Source organism: Adiantum capillus-veneris, chromosome 4, assembly GCF_014529385.1.
Source record: "Adiantum capillus-veneris isolate H3 chromosome 4, ASM1452938v2, whole genome shotgun sequence".
Lineage (NCBI taxonomy): Eukaryota > Viridiplantae > Streptophyta > Polypodiopsida > Polypodiales > Pteridaceae > Adiantum > Adiantum capillus-veneris.
The window spans coordinates 146658406-146664338 of record NC_140934.1 but is presented as its reverse complement, the minus strand read 5'-3'; the positions used below and the strand labels follow the sequence as shown (position 1 = coordinate 146664338).

The window sequence follows — 5933 nt, the reverse complement described above, 5'->3', positions numbered from 1 at the left end:
TCACTTCTTTGAGTTTGCCAATCTTGAAGAGTCTTTGAGCCCCATTTGAGTTGCTAACATGAGTATTGACATTATTTTGGTGCCAAAAATCTATGCTATAGACATCCATCATGACGACCCACTAATAGCTGATTTGAGGTATAGGAAGCTGAAGTTTATTCAAGGACATATTTTGATGGTGGGTCATATACGTAAAGAGACAACACAAGCATCAATTTCCAAGGAGCTTCCTAAGGTAATTTAAAATTTGAACAAATCCTCAATTCAGCTTGCACAAGCTATAGGTCCTAAGGGACAGACAAAGAAAGCTGGAGAACGAGAGTCATGTCTTAGGTGGGTATTGCAGTGCTAGAATTTTGGGGGTACCGTCGTAGTAAAGCTCCAATGACCAAAAATACTTGTCAAATTGGAAGGATGAGCTACACGGCTATGGAATTGACACACTCACCGATCAGTGAGATAATCATGGAAACAAAAATGTCAACTCTATGATGTGGGCCTCTCAGTTTATGGAGAAGACAAGCCACGATGTTTGGACATCTCCACATCCACTTATCTTCACCTCAAATAAACCCAATCACACATACTAATGATTGCAAACATGCACACATCACTAATCCTATCATGCAACACACTACACATAGGCACACACGCATAGATCCATTGAGAATCCATACTCCAATCAAACCTACGTGCATGCACAAAAAATTATAGGGCAATCACACAAGATTAGACCAAGATTAATCATTAATTAGTTATAATCTAGCTAACCAAAGCTTCATTAACAATCATAAGAAGTATGAGAGAGGCATAATGAAAGAAAATTAAGCCTTGATTTGTGCTAATCAAGTCACATGAGCAAGGAATTCTCAAGGACTCCATAGACACACACCTCACGAGCTCTAACCAAAGAGTGGTCTCAAAAAATGAGGCTTAGAACCCTAATTTCATTTATACACTACCTTATATACCTAGGGTATAAATATGCAATGTTCGTGTGCCCAAGGCCTTCAGGGATCTAGAAATTATTGAATCTTCAACCTAGGCATGCTAACTAATCAATTATTTATAGCTTGGAACTCCCATTGAGCCCGTAACCCATTACAAATATAACAATGGATTGAACTAAACTGGAAAATTACGAGACATCCCCATTTTTGGAAATGTGAAAAATGTATAGCTCCAATCTTCACTACTTCTTCATATTCATCTTTGATTTTCTTTGTAAGGATTGGGCCTTTAGCAACTTTTGTTAACTAATGTTGGGAGACCCGCGTGATGATGTGATGACAAGTCATGCACTGGGGTCAAAACTAGGCAAATAGGGGGCTTGGTGACTACCCAATGCCTCCCATCCTTGGTTTTGACCTTTGTGTTAACATCTTTTTGTTGTAGCATCTTCATTGGTCCAAATGTGTTTTTGATGTGAGAGGTGATGCCACATTTGTTCGTTGAGCAAAATATGATGATGTTTTTGTTTATTTATTAAGATTATGTACATGGGAAGTAGAATGATGAGGATCCAAATAAGGTTCTTCACTTGGATGAACGAAGGGAAAAAACCCAGTGGGAAAAAAGGTCCTTTGGGATACACGCATTATTGGAGTACTTATTAGCATGGGAAGTATTAATAGAGTACTAAAGGGATTACGTGTTGATGGATATGAAAATAAAAGGTTGGCAAATAAAAGGGTAGTATGATGAGCATTTCTTTGCCGATTGTAGTCTGCTCAAGGTGCATAGATGGAAGAAAAAAAGAGTGTCTAATGCATGTAACAAATGGTGGGAAATTCTATATATGCATGCATAGAGATGCATGGGAGAAAATATGTGGTGCAAGAAAGATTTTTTTGGGATTCTTAAAAAAGAAGGTGTAGCTATAAAGCATATGATGTGGCTTTACAAGATGACACAAGTTTAGGAAGGGTTTTGTCATTGAGGATATGTTCTCTCATCTTACTGTGCATTGTGCGTGAGTGTTGGACTCTACGTCACTCCACATGATTAAATTAATAGACTTTGACTCTTATTCTCATCTCATCTAGCATGAGCAACACGACTTAGATATGCTCAACTCTTCTACCTTGACCGTAAGCCTAATAACTACAATCCTTAGCACAAATTTTAATACAAATTAAAGCTTTATGACCAATGCTTTTCTTATCTTTTGGCTCAGCGGTCTGAATCTAACTATGCCAAAGAGCATTTTTTGCACCCTGACAACTTGAATTTTTACATTATGGAGCTTTCTATACAAACATTTTTCCAGGTGAAAGTAAGATTGAATCCTCAAAAAGAGGATTATTGGAAAACCAAGTTGGCATTGAAGGTTTCTTTTGCCATGCCTATTTAATCACCTTTCAATGTGTAGATGTCTTGGTCTGGTTGTCCTTCTTTGATTTTGAAGACTCCATTGGCGGTTTTGGTTGTCCAATTAGGCCTCCCATTAGGAGAAAATTGGACTCACTTTTGGGCCCTGTAAGAATTGCCACGTCGGCTTAGAGAGAGAAAATGAAAATGTTAAGTTGTGCATTTTATGTGATACTTTTCTGCGCAACAAAAAGCCAAAATGATATTCTTTGCTAGGTAGCCGCCATCTTTATCATTCTTATCCTTCGTTCTCTTGTCAGGAATCCAGCTAAAGTACACATGAACCCTCTTCACACATAAAACAAGCATGTACCCCTTGCAAACATTTTACATCATCTGTTTCCCAGCCATCCGCTGGAGAGCTTGCCATAGCATGATTGTCTTGAAACAAGATAACCTATAGCAATCAGTATAGAGGTGATTGCATAGCAACGTTCAACAACAAATCCGTCAATAGCATGGCATCCACCTGCGTTAACTGATCCTGCAAAGCAAACACCGGCATACCTTCAACTGTAGTCCCTTCAAACAGCACTAGAAAAGGCGGAAAGCCTTGCATACCTTGTAATCTTGCCATTGCTTTAGCAACAAAAACCTGCGACTCGTCATCTACATCGACCCCTGGATCATCGAACCCCCAGTCCGCTTCATCGAAGCACTCTTCTTCAGTCAACATGGCCTTACCATCACAATGCAAGAGAGAGGGTTGTTCAACCCCCTGGTCCGCAAAAAGTGTCTCTTCACCTGTAATCTGTTGCTCTTTGACCACCTTATCGACATGCATAACATCATATGTCTCATACCTTGAGAAAGAGACTTTGTTTCCCATGTGCTGTCTGTATCCAAGGCACTGCTATAGCTCGAATACACCTCGGCTTTCTCCACAAAACTCACCGGCTTTGGCACTTCAGCTATCTTCTCCATTGCTTGCTCTTCGGAAGTCACTTGGTCAAGCATATCAAATGGTACTCGGTAGACTCCTCTCTGCAGCTGTTGAGGCCTCATAGGCCCACACGATATCGTCTCTACTCTATCATCACGCCTATCTGCTGCTACCACATGTGCATCAACAAAAGGTCGGATTACATGAAGCTCTTCCCTAGCACTTGGCCTTGGCACCATTGGACTCGCCAGAACCTCCTTTGCATGTTTCTTTTTAAACCTTCTTCGTCCTGCTCTGCACATAGGCTACTGCATCCTAGTACGTGCATGGTCCATTTATCTCGACATTATCCCGCACTTTTACATGTAAGCAGTCCACAAACTTGGTCATTGTGAGATCCCCACCCCACCGTATCAACCAGCGGATTTGATGGTGAACCTGGTGGCCACTAGATCTATTGCGGAAGCAAACAAAATGGTTCAGGGTTCGACTAGCGGACGATCTCTCATCACAAGGTGAGTCGAGTTCGAGCCTACTAGCAGGGAGATCTAGCTCCACCTCGCAGGGGAAGCGTACTTAAACTATCTAGCGATCCTAAGACCCACCTTCCAAGAGGAGAGAAACTCCGAGTGCCTTTTTCCCCATGTTTCAGAGGCACGTACCCTCGAGATTTCACCGCTCTAGGGGCAATGAGTATTACTAATATCGAAGTAAGCACTATGGGGACAGAGAGTTCCCGACCAATCGGGACCACCCATCTCGTAGGCATTGGCAACCTGAGCCAAGCCCCCACTTTCCACCCCCACACTCACACTTCCTTGTGTGACCTAATTACTACCACAAAGGTTGTTCAACATAAACATTCCTTGTTTTAATTCTGAAGCACATTGTTCTGAAGCCCTTCAACCAGTATTGCAAACAACACCAAGACAGTATGTCTAAATTCTACTCAAACTTATTCATTAAAATTCCAATGTTCTAGAGATACAACATCCCCCCTCCAGCAAGAGTTCACTCCTCCCGTTGTCGCCTAGCTGCCCATACAACTAGGTATGTCCACCGCATAGAAAGCACGTCATGGACACTCCCACCGCATAGAAAGCAAGACATGGGTTCCCACCGCATAGAAAGCAAGTCGTGGGTATCCACCGCATAAAAAGCAAGTCGTGGATTCAAGAGTCCTTAACGAGGAACTCTGCACCCTGTGATCAGTAGGGGGGTCAGGACTGATTCAACATTGGAAATAAAATGAACATGTCGAGCTAAATTTTCCCTAGCAGACATTCTTTCCTCTTGCAAACAGCATACCCATCAATCATTTCCTTCCTACTTTAGAACTTAATGTACAATGAATTCAATGCCGAGGTTTCCATCGGATTTCTCCAACATGTTTGGGGATATGTTCATTCCTAGCTAAATGTGTGCAATGTTAAATTAAACAACTTGAATGAAATTCTAACCTACCTCTTCCATTTCCTCATCGATGGCCCGCGAGATGGCCGGTATTTGATCGTCCATGGGAGCTTTTCCCTTCCCGTTCACCTTGCTCGTTCCTGCCTCGTGGTCGTGGGCTCCACCAAAGCGAGTCCTCTTAACCGGGGCCATTTTAACTCACTACTTTAAATAATTAACTTGGATAAAAGAGCTAATGTCCGCAAGCGTCATAACAATCCAAATGATAGATTACCAACATCAAACAATGCCTGCTACATGAGAGGTTTAGATTTTTCCATATAGCAATCATTATGGATGATGCTTATTCCTATGGGAACCTGCTCTAAAGATAATTACTCGACTTACGTGATTAAGAATAGTAGGATTTCACTGATGGAATTATCAGAGAGATGAATTAAGTATGATTAATCTCTTTCCTAGCAACTAGATGATGCAGATTTATCTTTTGCATATGTGTGAGGAAAGTCAACTCGTAGAGACTTAATAACAAATTAATTTTTCCTTAATTACACCTTAATGCATAAAGGAAATGAATTTAATTTAGTTACAGTATTAATGGGTGATAGAAAAAGTGATTCTCTTAAATCTACACAATTACTAGCTTATCGACTAATTTCTATGCTACCTAGAGAGAGAAAATTCTAATAATTATACACTGATCATTAATCGAGAATGATGAATGGCTGATAATTCAGCTATGGAATGATGATTACATAATAGAATATGGTTAAAGAGAATTTAGAGAGTAATTATAGAGAATTACGACTAGGAATAAGCATAATAGACGAGGAATTTAGATGGTAGAGAAAGGAATTTACAGATAGCATTAATTAAACCGTGGTTACCGTGATTAAGGACTGATAACCTTCTCGATTTTCTGATCTAATCGAGCCTCTTGAGATGAGAATTCAGCAGCACCTTCCTCCTTGCTTCTCCTTCAAAAGGTGTGTGAACTGGCAGCACCTTCCCAGTGTGTGTAGGTGTGTGTGTATGCACTGTGTGTGTGTGTGTGTGTGTGTATGAGCATAAGTGTCTCTGTGTGTGTGTATGCAGGCCTTTAAATAGACTCCTACAGGCTGAAAATCGACCAGCCTTGCTATTAGCATCTGAAGGAGCACTCATTCTCTGCATTGGCTCAGTCCTCTAGCTGCTAAAGCTGGTCTGGAGTGGGCTGGAACCTGTTCCCACACAGCCTCGGGCCCCCGGTACCTCCCCGGACAATTTT

General features: G+C 41.1%; 1 pseudogene; it reads right to left on the bottom strand.

Moving 5' to 3' along the window:
• Window positions 1-2776: 2776 nt before the first annotated feature.
• LOC147460128 (uncharacterized) lies at window positions 2777-3375 on the bottom strand (annotated as a pseudogene).
• Between the last annotated feature and the right edge of the window lie 2558 nt (window positions 3376-5933).